Source organism: Cavia porcellus, unplaced genomic scaffold, assembly GCF_034190915.1.
Source record: "Cavia porcellus strain 051 isolate PalLab524CR breed Dunkin Hartley unplaced genomic scaffold, mCavPor4.1 scaffold_6, whole genome shotgun sequence".
NCBI lineage: Eukaryota > Metazoa > Chordata > Mammalia > Rodentia > Caviidae > Cavia > Cavia porcellus.
In genome coordinates this window covers 6,399,790-6,416,820 of record NW_026947489.1, presented here as the reverse complement: position 1 = coordinate 6,416,820, position 17,031 = coordinate 6,399,790, and the positions used below count along the sequence as shown (strand labels likewise).

Below are 17,031 nucleotides of genomic sequence, written 5' to 3'. Positions count from 1 at the left end.
GCACCTTCAGGAGACCCCCAGGGAACTCCTAGTTCTGTGCCTCATAGCCACGCCCTCCTTAGCACTAACTTTTGGCAGTAGCTGGTATGTTTGTTCTCTTACAGTTTTGTCTTTGGGAGGCTGTCGCATCCATGGAATTATGCAACAAATTATGCAATATGCAACACAGGAAACCGATTATTCAGTGCATCCTTGTGGCTTCAGCACTCATCCATGTAGAAGCAGGTATCCGATTATTTGAATCCAATTTCGTTGATCCACTTACTCAGTGAAGGATATTCCAGTGTTGTTCAGGGTTTGGTCAGTCCCAGTAGATACTCTACAAACATTTGGATGCGAGGTTAGTATAGACTAAGGTTTTAAAATTATCGGACATGCACATGCACTAACACACAAGCACTCATGGATTTACGGTAGGACTACATCCAGTTAAGCTCATGCTGCATTGAAAATATCATAAATAAAAACCGCACTCCATACCCCTAACTTACACCATCGCTAACAGGGAGAATCAGTGATCTCATTGACCCAGAGCTGAGGCTCCCAGTGAGCCTGTCTGGCCCAGGAAAAGACCAAAATCCAGAGTTTTGAAGTAGTACTTCTTACAGAATGTATGTTCTTTGCACCATTATAGAAATAAACAAAAAACTGAACCATTGAGGACTGTCTATATGTGTGACAAACTGGAACTCGTCTGTATGCGCAAATATATTTGATGTATATAATTTCATATATGGCATCCTAATAGATATTTAGAGCTGTGTCAGTTTTTTAATTTTGAATTTCTTCTTGAGAAGCAGTGGCGAGCTTCAGTGTCTTTTCACTGAACCCAGGAACTTTTCACTGAACTGTATTCTCAGCCCTGTGTATGTATGTGTATGTTTTTGTTTCGATATCACGTGTTGCTAAAACACTAAATTGCTCAGTCTGGGCTCAAATTAAAGAGCCTCCTGCCTCCCAGAGTGTTGGAATTACAGGCTTTGGAAGTCAGGCTTGGCTTCTATCTGATACCTTTGTATCTAAAGAGGTGAAGTTCATACCTCTCACACATTTTCAGTTAGGTTATTTGTGTTGTTGAGTTTTAAGATTCCTTTACATATTTCAAATAGAAGTACCTGATACACTGCCAATGTGAGGATTGGCCCTTCATTTCCCTAACTTTTTTCAGAGTAGATGTATTTAACCCTAATAAAGTCTACCTTAGGTCATTCTTTCTCTTTTATAATTTTTTTTGTATTCGTATTCAAAACACTAATAAGCCAACGTAATATATATTTAGTTATATATTTCTTCTGCAGTTTCATAGCCATACATTTAACATTTAGGTTTGCAAGGAAAGTCTGTGTCTAAATGGTTTTTTTTTTTTTGCACATGAATATTTGTTGGGAAAACCAAAAAACTACCCTCTACTCCTCCATTGAATTGGTCTGGATGTTTGTCTAAGATCAGCTGGCTCTGTATTTGTAGTGGTCTGTTTCTGGGGTCTTTGATATGTTTCAGTGCTAAACGTGTGCAATCCTTGATTATTATACCCTGCTTTGATTACAATACCAGGCTGTCTTGATGACTATGGATTTGTAGTGTCTTACAGTCAGTTACTGTCAGTTCTACTGCAGTTCTTCAGTATTACGTTGGTTACTCTAGGTTTTTTGTCTTTTCATATATAATTTAGAATGAGTTAGGCATAGCTACCACATAGCTTTCTGGAATTTTGATTCATATACCATTAAATCTGTACGTCAGTTTGGGAAGATTTAACATCTTAACAATGTTGCTTCCTGTAGTCTGTGAATATAAAATATATTTTCATTTAAATAGATCTTTGAGGTTTTGTGGGCATATGTTCTATACCCATTTTATGCTTTTTATATGCATTTCATTTCTGGGATTTATACATGATATTTCTTAATTTCAAATTTTAAATATTCATTGCTGGACTACAGGAAAGCAGTTGACTTTTATGTATTAATCTTGTATCCATGAGTTGCTTGCTATTCCAGGATTATTTTTCTGGAGTCTTTTGGTTCCACAAAATGCATAATATTGCCATCTTCTAATAGAGACAGTGTTATTTCTCCTTTTTCAATCAGTATCCATTTTATTTCTTTTGCTTGTCTTACTGAACTAACCAGAATTTTGGATATGATGTAGACTAGTAATAGTAAAGAGGACATCTTTGCCTTCTTGTTGATTTTAGGGAAAAACATCCAGTTTCTTACCACTAAGTTGTTATCTACAGGGCTTTTGTAATGCTCTTTGTCAAGTTAAGGAAGTTGTTCTCTATTCCTAGTTTGCTTAGAATTTTTACCATGAAGGGATACTAGATTTTGTCTTAATTTTTTCTGTGTCTACTAACATAATGTGATACTAAGTTTTTAGTTTGTTGTTGTAATGCGTTGCATTGATTAATTTTCAAAGTTTAAGTAGCTTTGTATATATAAATCCTACTTTATTGTGGTATGTAAGTGTCCTTATATACCATTGAGTTCAATATGCAAATTTTATAGGGTTTTTGCATCTACAGTTATGAGAGATGAGAGGTAAATTTCTTCTTCTAATGTCTTTATCTTGTGCTAGTATCTAGGTAATGCTGGCATCATAGAATAAATTAGGAACCTCTCTCTTCTGTTTTCTGTGTTTGTAAAGAATTGACATCATTTTTTCATTAAATATGTGATAAAATTCATTCGTGAAACTGCTTGGATCTCATAACTGTTTCAAAGGTTACTGATTATTAATTCAATTTTGTTAGGGGCATAGAGGTATATAGGTAACTGTTTGTCTTGGGGTACATCTTGGTAACTGACCCTCTCATGGAATTGGTTGATTTTACCTGAATAACTTGATTTTTTCAATGTCTGTAAAATTACTATGGCCTCTCATTTTTAACATTGGGACACTATGTTTAACAACTTTTCTTTTGTTATATTGATACATATTTATTAATTTAAATAATAATTTTCAAAGAACCAGTTTTTATTATATTGATTTTTCCTACTGTTTTCCTATGTTCAACTTTACGTATCAGTGCTGAGACAAAATAACCAACACCAGACACCTAAAGCTAAAAGAAGGAAGTTCTATTTAGCTCACAGTTTGTACAGATTCCAGCCGTAACTGGCTGCCAGGCAGGGTGGCGTGGCAGGGGCAACCATTCGTGGTGGCAGAAGACACCGAGAAAGACAGACGAGACTCTTTCTGTCCCCATATTGTATGCAGGCTGACTTCCCCTGGGTGTACCCCTTACCCTTAGCATTGGACCATCAATCAACCACAGCGTTTAGATTCAGCCACCCATGTAAAGCCTGCCCCCATGAGGCTTTGGACACAAACCATAGCATCATGTTCTGCTCGTCTTAGGCTTAAATTGCTCTTCTTTCTGTAATACCCTGGGTGAAACATATTTCTGATTTTATATATTGATTTTTATTGTATATTTAATGACTGCTTTTGACACGTAAAACATAGTTTGATAAATTATATTTTTATTTATATGAATATATTTTAATGATTCATGATATTTTCTCTTTGTTACCTCATCATTGAGAAAGATGTTGTTTAATTTCAGGTAATTTGTGACTTTTTAGTTATCTTCTCTTGATTTCTAGGATACTTTCATTATACTCTGAAAACATCCTTTATGATTTCTATTTCCCTTTATTTTAATAAGGCATGTTTATACCCTGGAAAGTGGTCAGTGTTGGTGAATGTTCTATGAAAACTTGGGAAGAATATGTATTGTGCTGTTAGTTAGTAGTACTAGTTATAAATCTGAACTAGATAATGTTAATTGTTAGTGTTGTTTGGGTGAACTATAACCTCTCCATTTTCTGTCTATTTGATACATTATGGGTAGAAAAATATTGAAGTAACAAACTGTAATAGTGGATTCATCAATTTCTTTTATCAAGCTTACAACTCAGGTCTATAATATTTTGTCCTATGTATTTTGTATCTGTAAGTACATCAGTAATTAAGATTATTTTGGCCCCTTTATGATTATGAATTACCAATCCTCCATTTTATCCTTTATATTTTTCTTTGTTCTTAGTTTTGTTTTATATGAAATAAATTTAGCTGCTACCAATCTATTGATTAGAGCTTACATGGTATATTTTTTCTATTCCTTTAGTTTTAACTCATTAGATATTTTATGTTAATATAGGCTTTTTATATCCAAGAGATAGTTGAGTCTTGTCTTCTTAACCACTCTTTAAATCTCTGTTTTTTAATTGGTGTAATCAAACCATTCATGCTGAGCATGATTACTGATATATTTGGTTTTATATCAACCATCTTGGTAACTACTTTCTAATGATTGTCAATGGCTTCTTTTATGTTTTTCCTTTCATTGAATTGAACCTTTGTATTATTCCATTTACCCTTAGATTATCAGTTATATTTTAAAGAATATTTTAGTGCTCATTCTAGAGTTTATGGCATAGGTTTTTCACTGATCTCTGTCTCTTTTCAAATAATACTATTCAGCTTCACATGTAATACAGGTATCTTATAAAATGCATTCTCAATCCCCTGTTCACATTCCAGTGATGTTAGGGTCAATTTATTCAGCAACAACTCATTTCCCTGGTACAATAATTGCTTCAAAATTATATTTTAGCTCAATTAATATTAAAAGTAATATTTATTTTACATGTTTATTATTTCTCCAATATTTCCTCCTCTTATATAGATCCAAACTTCTGATGTATATCATCTGCCTTCTGTCTGAAAAGAAAAAAATCTTTTAACATTTCTTGATTGGCATGTCCAGTAGTAAAATGATCCAGATTTTGTTCACCTGAGAACGTACTTATTTCTGCTTCACTTTTGAAGGCTATTTTTGCTATAAATAGAATTATAGGTTAGTTGCTTTTGTCTTTTAATCCTTTAAATATGTCACTGTATAATATTTCTCATTGTACAGCTTTTGATGAGAAGCTAACTTGTTTCTTTTCATTTGTTTGTCTGTTTTTTCTAGCTCTGTTTCTTTTTCTTTTCCTTTTTTTAAAATGATTTTAGGGCTCCAGAAGGATCAAAACCCTCTGCAGAGTTCAGGGACTCTGTGGCTGAGACAGGGGATGTCTCCGGGTAGCCTGTATTTATTTAGGGGGTTAGAGGGCAAAACGCAGGAAATTGAACAGACCTTGAGAGTAGTTCAAGGACTTTGCAAGCAATGAATTATGTTAACAAGGAGAAGTGTCTTAGGAGAAGATCTCCATGTTGCATTGCACTACAGGAGTCAAATGCCGGAGGCTACAGTCTTTATTTAGTTCCTTGGAGTGGGGCCAGGTGTCCTCAGCCCTTATCTTATCTTGCCCCCAGCAATGCAGCAGCCCTGCACCTGGGTTCAACTTCCAGTTTCAACGGCTCCCAACGCATTACTCCCTTTCGTTTTGTTGTTGCACGGCTGGGTAGTCAGTTGAAGCTTGGAGAAGCTGTGTTAGGAGAACGCTCACCATTTAAACCCTGTACAGTCATCAGCCTATAACAATAATCTGTTACCAGTGTAGCCAGCAATTTTCAGAAGGTGTTAGTGATTTGAGCCTTTTTTACAGCTAACATTTTACTATGGCAGTTTGAAGTTTTGATGTTATACTTTTCTACAGGAGGTTCAAGACCAAGTTAAGATAAGACCTATATCAGGTACAATCAGTTTCTTGCTATCTATCAAGGTCAGTTAGGTCTCCACAGGAGTTCCTTGGAACCATGTATAGCACCTCTTGGCTCTGCCCTTTTCTTCTCTATGTAATCTACCGCATACCCTCTCACCTCCCTTCCAGCATCTTTCAGGGTTCGCTCTCTCTGTCTCTGTCTCTGTCTGTCTGTCTCTGTCTGTCTCTCTCTCTCTCTCATGCACATTGACTATAATGTGTCTACTTGTGAGTTTTTAAAATCTTGTTTGTTCTCTGAGATCTACACAGTTTCATCTGGTGTCTCATTAATGTTGAAAAGTTCTCAGTTATTTCTTCAAAGATTTATTCTGCTTCTTTCTTTCATCTACCTCTGATATCTTGATTATATATGTGTTACAACTGTTGAAATTTTTCCATACTTCCTGGATGTCTGTACTATTTTTTCTTTCTGCATTTCAGGGTAAGAACCTATCTTCCAGTGCCCTGATTTTTTTCCTCAGCCATGTCAAGTCTATCGATGAGTCTATTGAAGACAGTTATAATTACAGCACAGTATTGATGATATTTAGAATTTTCTATGATTTTGTTTGGAATTGCCCTTTTCTGCTCACATAACCCATATATTGTTTCAGGATATCTACTTTTTCTTATTAGAACTTGTATCAGATAGTTTTCAGCATGGAAATAAAACATATGCATTTACAGTACATACCTTTCACTAGTTACAGGTGTAGGGGGAGCAGGAGAGGGAGTGAACATAAGGACAAGGAGATGGACAGATTGACATCTCAAGGAATAGACCTTTGCCACTGTGGAGCCTGAATGCATGAAATCTGAAGGCTGGCAAGCTGGCACTCCAAAGAAGGAGCTGGAGCTGAATTCTTAAGGTAGAACTTTTTAATCCTCAGTTTTGTTCTTACAGTGCTTCAACCTCCTGACGGATACCCATCCATGTGATGAAGGAAAATACTCTTCTTCAGCTCAGTAGCTGTGAGCCTTATACCCAAACGTTCATGACCTGTGAGCTCAGGTCTCTTTTTCTGTGCACCCCTGATGCCATCATGGGGACTTCACTCTAACCCTAACTACTTAGCAAAGGCCTCACTTCTAAATAACACTAACTTGTGAATCTAGAGATTAAGTTTCCAACACATGAACTTTCAGAAACAAATTCAAATCATAGCTTTCTATTTCATAAGGATTTCTCTTTACCTCTTCCTGCCTGAGCCAGGAGTAAGTCTGTGGATCATCACTGTAAGGTAACATCCATGAAAGTACAGGGCTGAGGCTGAGCCACTGTGGGTTTCTCCTCTTTAGCTAATGCACATTCAGTCTCCAAAAATTCGTTAGAATTCCGTTTAAAATTTAGCTCTAATGCCTTCTCCAAGTACCAAATCTCAGCTGTCTCCTGTCTCTTCAGATTTTTGTGTTTACCCGTAGCCTCAATTATCTGTTGAGTCCAGGAAAGATCATTGTTTCTGTATGACAATCAGGAGAGTTTGTAGGTTCTTTGTGGGTCAGAGCCCTAACCAGAAATTTTGCATTCATTGTGATTTCGAGATATATTTCTCTAATGCTTTATACTGAGCTTTTCACAGATTTATGTATCATTCTTACATTCTGTTTCACTTATTTTTTGCTCGTGGATTTTGTTATTTTTTACAGGATTTAAAATTTTTTCTTAACATTGAGTTTTAGAAATATGGTTGGTTTTTGCATGTCTACCTTATTATTCTTCCAAATTGTTTTCAGGTTTCATTGGGTTTTCATGTAAATAGTTTTGTGTTTTCTAAACAGGAACAGTGGTCCTCTTCCTTTATGATCTCTAGTTTATTTATTTTTCTTCTTAATTGCACTTGCTATGTCTTCTAGTGGGATAATAAAAAAGGTGAGTATGGATGTTTATACCTTGTTCCCAATTGTAGGGGCACATCCAGTCTTTCAATACTGAATCTGAGGTTAGCTAAAGGTTTTTGGTTTATGTAGATATTATTCAGGGCAGAAGCCCCTTTCAGTCCTAATTTGTGGAGTGTTTGTATTGTAGACCAGCTCTGGACTTTTTCAAATGCCTTTTCTGTGTCAATGGATAGTCACGTGTGTTTTTTGAAGTCGGCTAATATAGTGGATTACACTTCTAATTTTTAAAAAAAATCACACCATTCTTGCATTCCCAGGATATGTCCAGCTTGTCATGGTATTTTCTCTTTCTTTCTGTCTTTCTTTTCTTCCTTGTGTTTTGCTTGACTCAGTTCAGCAGGATTTTGTTAAGGAATTCTACATCAGTCATTGTGAGAGCCGTCTGATCATTTTCTTACAAGTTTTGGGATCAGAACTAGGCTAACAATTACAAAACGTTCTGTGTTCTAAAAAACATTGGGTGAAGTGGTTGCTCATTCTTCTTTAAATGTCTGGTAAATTTCAGTGAACCCATGTAGGACTGGATCTTTTTCAAAACTGTAAACTACAAATTCAGGTTCTTTTGTGATTCAAACTTTTCACAAGTACACGTGCAGCCTCATGAGTCTGCTTTCTTGACACTCTTGTGCTCCACAACCTCTTTCGTTCCAGCTTCCTGGAGCCTGCCTTCTTGGCTTCCCAGTCAAAAAACCAAGGCTTTTAATTTCTCTAGTCTGCCACACACTTCCCGAAGCTACATCTCCAGTCAGGGCCAAACTACAGGTGTACAGAAAAAGAAATTACCAAGAGACGTATCTGTGCCATGGCAGATCGTCTGTTTTAGAGACTAGAGTCATCCACCTCTTTAGATGCCTCCCTGGCCTCCACTTCTTCTGTCACTGCCTTACCATCACTAGTACCACACAGAATTTCTTGGAGACAAATAAATGGGACCTTTCCTACTGGTTTTTGTGCTATACCTAGGAATGGTGATGCATGTTCCTATCCAAGGCCCTCCGCCCGTGCCGTTACCAATTCTCAGTATATTTTACTCCAGCTGCCGACATAGCTTCTACTATGAGCTCTGGTCTGCTAAAATCTCCCGTTATAAGATTTTTTATATCTTTCCCTGAGTTTCACACTCAGCTATCTCCATCTTGTGTAGGGGTCTCATTTTCTGGATAACACTGGTAACATCCTGACCTAGCTGATGCTTCTCTTCGTTTACTTACTGTCAGGCTGGTCCTCAAAGCTGTGGATTCCATAAAAGCTAGAATATATCTGTTTTGTTGACCTACAGCAGTGCTTGTGTCTGGAAAAAGAAGTTCATTAGAGGTATTTGTGCAAGATCTGCAGCAGTGCTCAAGCATGAATGTATGCATATACACAGAATATAAAGAAATAGTTGTGAAATGCCAAATGGGTCCATTTGGGCAAATATTTGATAGTATTTTTCTACTACTAGGCCTTGAGATATTTAATGATGATTGCATCTATTATTCAGTGGTGGAAAATGTAGTTAAGAAACATTATTTAAATGAAGGCATAAATGAACAGCATCATAAAAGGAACGCAGAATTGAAATAATCTAATACTGCATATGAATGATGCATTAGTATCCTGGGGCTGACATAGCAAATATCATACACCGAGTGCCTTAAATTAACAGAAGTTCACAGTTTGGGAGTAAAAAGTCCACAATTAAGGATAGTGGAGTTAATTCCTTCTGGAGTTTTCTGATGGAGAATCTTTTTGTACCTCTCATTTTCTGTTTCGTTTCTGGAAACCTTGGTAGGAGGGACTTCATGTTTGTATCGCCCCAAATGTCATATGTTGAGCCATAATCTCTAATCTGGAGATGAGGTCTCAAGGGGAGTGATTAGGTTATGAGGAGAGGACCCTGCTCTGGTTGGATTAGTGTCCTGATAGAGAGAGATACAGGACACAGCATGTCTTTGTCTCTCAGCCTGTCTCTCTTTTCTCTATCTGCCCTACCCTCTCCCCCAGGGTGGTCATTGTACGCAATAGAGAGAAGGCATCTGCCTATAGGCCAGGAAGAGAGCCTTCCCCAAGCCCATCTTGATCTTGATGTTGAGCTTCTAGAATTCTGAGAAATTAAGTGTTAGCTGTGTAATGTATTTGGCAGGCAGAAGTACCACTCCAGTCTCTCTGACCATCTTCATGAGGTCTTTTCTCTGTGTTCTGTCTGCACTCTGCCTCTATAAGGACAGTGGCCGTGGGATTAGAGATCCACTCAGGACGTCCAGGTTATTGTGTCTCAAAAATCACAATTCAGTTCATCTATAGATACCCCATTTCCAAAAGAGGCTGTATTCACTGTGCTCTTTAGAAGAAATTTACTGTATACAGCCCACACGTAGCAAATGGATGAGCAAAATCTTTGTGGATAGTGATATAAAGTATTTGGAATTCTTCCATACAGAGTATTTTTCTCTTTTCTATATTTTTAATTTTTTAGTTGTAAAGAGAAAAAACAGAAAAATCAAGACTGAAATAATTAAAACACAACAACAAATGCAAAAATGACAACAACAACAAAATAGCAATATAAGATTTTAAAACAAGATGATAGGGATGTAACAGTATTGTTAAAGTAATTGCTCAGGCTTCCATACACAAGCATGCAAGACTGAACAAACAATAAAATGTCCCTTTGAGTGGTTTCTTTCCCTTTTACTAAATATCTATTGTAACTTTTGGATCTTAATCTCTTAGTATTTTACCATAGCAAGACAATATGATGTTTACACATGCAAGTTTATTTCACTTAAGAGTATGGTTTCCAGTTGCATCCATTTACCTATAAAAGCCTCAAGTTTCTCATTCTTTATAGCTGAGTAGTATTGCATTACATAAAAATACCACAGTGTATTTATACATTCCTCAGTTGATGGGCACTTGGGTTGTTTCCAAGAGTTAGCTATCACAGATTGTTCTGCTATAAACATGGGTGCACATATATCATTGTGAGATGTTTTCAGTTCTTCTGAGAAAATACTCAGAAGGGGAATAGCTGGATAAAGTGGAACCTTTAATCTTAGTTTTTAAGGAATCTCCATGCTGATTTTCACAGTGGTTGTACCAGTCTACACTCTTACCAGAAATGGAAAAGCGTTTGTTTTTCCCCACAGCCCTGCCAGCATTTGTTACTGGTTAATTTCTTGATCCTGGTCATTCGTTCTGGAGTGAGATGAAATCTCAGTGTAGTTTCAATTTGCATTTCTCAAATGACCACTCATGTAGAACTTTTTTTCTATATTTGCTTGCCATTTGTATTTCTTCATCTGATAATTGTGTATTCACCTCAGATGCTCATTTTTGGAGTGTTTCTTCAAATTTGGGGTGCCCGATTTGTTTCTGTTCTTTATACATGCTAGCTAAAAGTCCTTTAAAAGAGGGACAGTTGGCAAAAATCTTTTCCTAGTCTGTGAATTTTCTTTTCACTCTGTTGGTGATTTCTTTGGATGTGCAGAAATTTTTATAAGATGAGATCCCAGTTGTTGATTCTTTGAAGAAGTTCCCATGAAGTTTGGGTTTTGTTCATAAACTCTCAGCTATTCCTATGTTCTCAAGATTTCTACCTATTTTGTCTTCCAATAGTTTTAATATTTATGTCTTAATGTTTAGATCTTTGATCCATCTGTTGACCAGTTTGATTCAGTTGTGTTATTTCTCTGCTGATTTTGTGTCTAGTTGATCTGTCTCTTTCTGACAATAGGGTTTTAAGTTTCCCTGTTATAATTGTATTATTGCTTATTTTATCTTTCATGTCTATTATTATTTATCTTGCATAGTTGAGTGCTCCCATATTTGATGCATATATATTTATGATTATAATCTCTTTCTCTTGATGTTTTCCCCTAACAAGTACGTAGTAACCTTCTTTATCTCTTTTTGTCATCTTGGTTTGAAGTTCATATTATCTGCAAACAAAATAGCTACCTGTGCTTTTCTCTAGGTTCCTGTCTCATGGACCATTGTTTTCTATCCTTTGATTTTAAGTCTAAGAATTTCCTTTTGAGTTAAATGTGTTTTTTTGTATACAGTGTATTGTTGGATTTTGTTTCTTGAGCCACTCTGCCAGTCTGTGTCTTTTGATTGGTAAATTGAGGTCATTTATGTTAATGATTATAACTGATATGTATTTGCCTATCTTTGTCTTGTAGTATTTCTACTTCTGGTTCCCTGCTTTTTCCCTCTGTTTGTTTGTCCTGCTTGTTGGTTTTTTTCTGTTGTTGTTCTTGGAATTGTGGTCATTTTTATCTCTTTCTAGAATGTCTTTCAGTAATCTTTGTAGAGTTGATTGGGTGGTTATGAAGTTTTTAAGTTGTTCTTTGACACAGAAGTTTCTTATTTCTCCATTGATTTTGCAAGATAGTTTTTCAGGGTACATCAATCTAGGTTGGGAGTTGTTTTATTTTGGTACTTGAAATACTTCACTTGTGCTCTTGTTACTTGATGGTTTATGTTAAGAAGTCTGCTATGATTCTGATAATATTTCATTTATAGGTGATCAGTTTCTTTTCTCTGGCAGCTTTTAATTCTGTTCTTATTCTGAACTTCTGGGATCTCTATTATTATATGTTGAAGTGTAGATTTATTGTGGTTATGACTAATTGGAGTTTTATACGCCTTGCTTATCTGTTGTCAGGTTCTTTTCCTATATTTGGGAAATTGTCTGCTATTACCTGTGTAAATAGTCTTTTTATTTCATTTGTGTCATCTCCTGTTTCATTGATCCCTTTCATGTTTATATTGTTTCTGTTTGCACCGACTTGTAGCTGTTCAACTGTTATTTCCTGACTTCTGGTTATTTTTAAGAACTATTTCCTTTCATGATCACTAACCACAATTCTGTCTTAAAGATTAGAGAGTCATCTTCAATTTCATTTATGCAGTTTTGCTAGCTTTCAGTGGGATATTTGATTTCCTGCATATCTTCTTGAATCTGTTTCATGCATTCTAATTGTTTCCTGTATTGTTTGTTCAAGGTTTCCATCAGTTTTCTGTGCTCCCCTATTTTATTATCTGGGTCTTCTTTGGATATAGTCACCAGTTCTTTCAGTATGTTTATCATGTCTGTTTTTACCTGAGAGACTATTTCTGATCTGATTTCCCCGTACAGCTTCCTGGAGTTGTTTCTTTATTTCCCTTGGTATCATTTCAGAAACTTCAGGTGTGTGATTTCTAACGTAATCCATGTCTGTGTTTCCTGTGCTAGATCTGAATGGGCTAGAAGTTTGAGACTGTACTTTGTTCTTTAGTTTTGGCGTTTTCCTGCATTCCTCTGACTCAGTCAGTTACCGGGTCCTAGTTGTTTTCTGCACTGGCAGCCCGTCCAGCAGAGGTCCTCACTGAGGGGTGCCAATGGCTGCAGGTCTCTGGGTGCAGACTCCCAGTCCCTGCATGCTTCAGAGATGGTTCTTAGATGTGGGGGGGTTACTTGGGGGTGAGCAAGCAACCCGCCAAGGCCCTGTGTGCCTCACTGAAGGTTCCTGGATGACTGCGTGTCACTGGGTGCAGCTTCCCAGTCCCTGTTGACCTCCCTGTGGGTTCCTGGATGACTGAGGATTGCTAGGTGCAGATTCCCTGTCCCCAGGGGCCTGAGAGATGATTCCCGGATTTTTGTGTCTGTGTGTCTTTTTCTTTTTTTATCAGTACCAGGGATCAAACTCACGACCGCACGCTTGCAAGGTAGGAGCTTATGCCTCTGAGCTAAATCCACAGCCCCCCCCCCCGATTTTTTCTCTTTCCTATTAATACATTTATTTAATCATTTATGTCCATATGGACACAAGGCTATTCATATTGTCTTTTGAGTTATGATCTGAAATTACCATATTAATTTTGTTGTTCAAATTGTCCTTAGATCGGATAGAATAAGTTAAGGAGAAACAAATAAAAAAGACAGGAAATTATGATTGTAAAATTGTATTTTGAAGAAAAAAATAAAGTTTCAGGTCACAAAGTTTCCCGAGATTACATTGCCCTTTTCCCTTCTTGGAAACTAATCTAAAACCGAAAAAAAAAAGTCTTAAAGACACAATAAGCCTTAAACTGAGCTTATGTTTTTTGTTTTCCTATAAATTTGTATCCTCAGGGAACTAGCCTTATTGAGTGGGCAGCATATCTCTAGACTCAAGCACATGTAAATGGTTTTCACTCTACCCTAGCCCACCAAATGGTAACTTGACAGCATCCACTGTCTTCTGTTGTTTAATTCCCAGTGACTTACAAATAATTGTTTCCTGTTTTACCTATTTCTAATCTCAGGCATAAATGAATATCAGTCTATTTCCTTTACTCCATTTTAACATTTTACAATGCCAACTATACTGCTTTTGTTTTGCAACCTGGAAAGCAAAAAGGATGTCTTGCTGAGCGACAGCAGCAACTATAGAGATGACATCACACATTTGCTGAGTGCCTACTTTGCACTTGTGCTTGCTGTCTATGATCTCATTTTGTTCTCAAGCTCCCAAAAGGGCAGGCACTATTATTATCACCAGCTGGCAGATGAAGAGCCTGGGTATATTGTGTGGAAGTTTCATTAATACCAAATGCTCAGCTTTGCTGATACCCCTTTGGGAAGGGCTGCTCAGGGCCCGACTGGCTTTGTTGGTGGGTCATGTATTACTTCCTTATTCCTTCCTGGCCTGTCTTACCTTAAAATCTGTGAGCAATATCCAAGCTGACTAAGCCAGGGCAACAGCTAACGGGGCATTCTGGTTGGAGGGATATTCCCAATACAGTGACGCCATCATCACTTTACATGGAACCAGTCAGAAAAGTACGATTTTGGGCCAATCAGAAACTTGCTATTTTCAGTCTTCATTTGAATCTGGGGCTGTTCCCTGGACCAATCACAAGTTGTTCTTTTCAACCCTGTATTTGCATATGGGCACAACTAATCAAAAGACACTATTTCTAATCCTTCATTTACATGTACAAGGAAGCCAAACAAGTTTTCCCCAGGACAGTTTACACATGGCATGATGCCAAGGGAGCGTTTGATGGAACAACTTGCCCAGTGCCTTACTTGCATGAAGCAGAGGTGACTGAGAGTTTTGTATATAAAACATCCCTTTTGCTTATGCTCAAGAGACTGTGAGACTTTTCACCAGCCTACTCTCACTCTGCAGAGAATACTACTTTGCTTCCTTCAATAAATGTATACTTCTCCTGCCTTTTTGTGTGTCTCATCCAATTCTTTGGGACACCGAGACTTGGAAAGACACCCAGGGGATCCTCCATCTGATAACCAGACCTGAAGAAAACTATTTGGCAAAGGGTGGCCCTTCCCATTCCAGTTCCTTAGTGACCCTTTGTGGATAATGCCATATTAGGCCCTTCCTTGAAAGATGACGTGTATGAATTTTGACTTCTCAAACACAAAAACAGGATTGGGAGTTAAGCGACATGGACTCTATTCTCTAAGTTCCTTGGACCATTATACTAGCTGCCTTGATTCTGTCTATCAACCCTTCCTGCCACTCTTTCCTGGAGATAGAGCACTCACAGGGTCTTACGTGGGTTGCCCCAGTACTCATGTTCTGAGTCTGCTTGACCGGCTGAGTGTCTGCCCCCACCAGTGGCACAGTGCTGGTTTCAAGCATGACACACATTGGACTTAGCAGAGCCTGCTCAAAATTTATTGTTATCAAAACTTTTGTCTTTCCTAGAGTTGAAAGGCAGACATGAGGTAGTGGCTCCCACAGTGTGGAACGAGCACATGAGGTGGTTTCCTGAACCACTGTGAGCCCATGGTGTGATGATGCTGGGCTTGTGGAGTTCTTGCTGGAGAATGGGTCCACAGTCCTCAGCCACCTGAGGGTGGAAGGTATTTGAAGAATAATTTCATCTGTACTGAACATGTACAGACATTTTTCTTGTCATCCCTTCACAGTGTAACAACTATTTACATAACATGTACATTTCTTTAAGTTATGTAGAGATGCTTAAAGTATGTGGGAGAAGGTGCACAGGTTAAATGCAAAACTATGCCATTTTACATAAGGAACTTGAGTCCTCTTCAATTTTTGTTTTCACAGGGAGTTCTGGAATCAATAACGCCAGATGCCAAGAACTAACTGAACAGTCACATCCAAAAGACAAATTTTTCAAAGATAGCAATAACCACAAATCAACAAGACCTAAAATTGAACCCCAGCACGGCCACTAAATAAGTGTGTAACATTGGCTTTTCTAGGCTTTTATTCTTGTTTGTAAAGTGAAAATTTTGGAATAGAACAAATGACCGATCATGCTCCATCCACATCTAACCTCTCTTTAATCCATGCTCCTGTAGTTCGTGGGCCTGGAGAATTTGGTCACACAACAAGTAAGCCAAACCCCAAGAATCCCATGGTTACCCATGCAACGCTTTGTCCGCAGTGCTATCTGATGTCACTTGACCTCCTTTTCCTGACCCCAGATCCTTGTAGGACATCACCCTAGTAATAAGAATCTTAAAACACCACCATGAAAACGACATTCCAGTTCATGGCAATTCGTTCATGGAGCCCTGTTACTAGGAAAGGCTTTACTTACATTTTTGTCGATTGGAAGATATAGAAATAGACTTGTTCCAGTGAGCACAAAGGAGGAATTTATAAATCATATCACCATGTGTGCATATGAAGTACAGGGTATGAGTGCCCAGGGGTTCTGGTCTTCATGGGAAGTCAGATGGTCCTGCAAGACCCCAAGGAAAGTCTCCACAGGGTGGCAGCATCACTCTCCTGTGCCTGGCCTGAGGTCAGGTGTCAAGCCATGTGCTGTATGCAGGACTACATGATCCCATAGTGCAGAGTATAGAAACTCGCCATATTAATGTTTCTGAGATGGCACCAAGGTCTTCACTGGGCTTTAGGGTCTCATGGAGTTGATACTGATGGTGGCCAATACTCACAAGAACAGCCATCCTTTCTCTCCCTCTCTCTCCATCTCTTTGATGTTTTTAACATTTTGCATGCTTGAGGTATGTAGCCACCCCTTAGTTTTTGTGAAAGATCAGTTCTAGAACATTCCTCGCCCTGTTCTTTATATAGACTGGCACAGAACCCTTGCACATTCTCCCGGATACAGTACTTTAAATCGTCTCCAGATTATTTATGACAGCCAATACAATCTAAATGCTATGCAAAGAGCTGTTACATTGGGGTTTTTTTGAACTGATAAGAAAAATAATCTGTGTATTTTCAGTACATGCAATTTTCTTTAAAGAAAAATTTTCCATCCATGATTGGTTGAATTTGTGGGTGCAGAATCTACAGATACTGAAGGTGAATGTCACCCTCTTGCCAAACTCTTCTGAGTCCTTCCATTTTCTTCACCCAGACCTCCCAAGCCCCATGCATGGAGACGTCCCCACAGGCAGCTAAAAACACCATGAAGCAGCCAGGTGTAGACCCTCCAGAGGGCATACATAGCTCAGCCTGCTCTGAAAGGTCTTGAGGAAATCTGGTCTCTTAAAGTA

The 17,031-nt window shown here is 37.8% G+C and overlaps 1 protein-coding gene across 5 annotated transcripts in view; it reads left to right on the top strand.

The window, feature by feature from the left end:
• The window catches only part of LOC100720640 (neuronal acetylcholine receptor subunit alpha-7), a 231,025-nt gene that overhangs the window by 326 nt on the left and 213,668 nt on the right, over positions 1–17,031 (top strand). For 4 of the 5 annotated variants that reach the window (XM_063249848.1, XM_063249852.1, XM_063249851.1 and 1 more), the window contains exon 2: positions 105–225. The exons of the other annotated variant lie outside the window; for it this stretch is intronic. The gene's annotated coding sequence lies outside the window, so the exon portion shown is untranslated. The remainder of the gene's footprint in view (positions 1–104; positions 226–17,031) is intronic. 5 annotated transcript variants of the gene reach the window in all.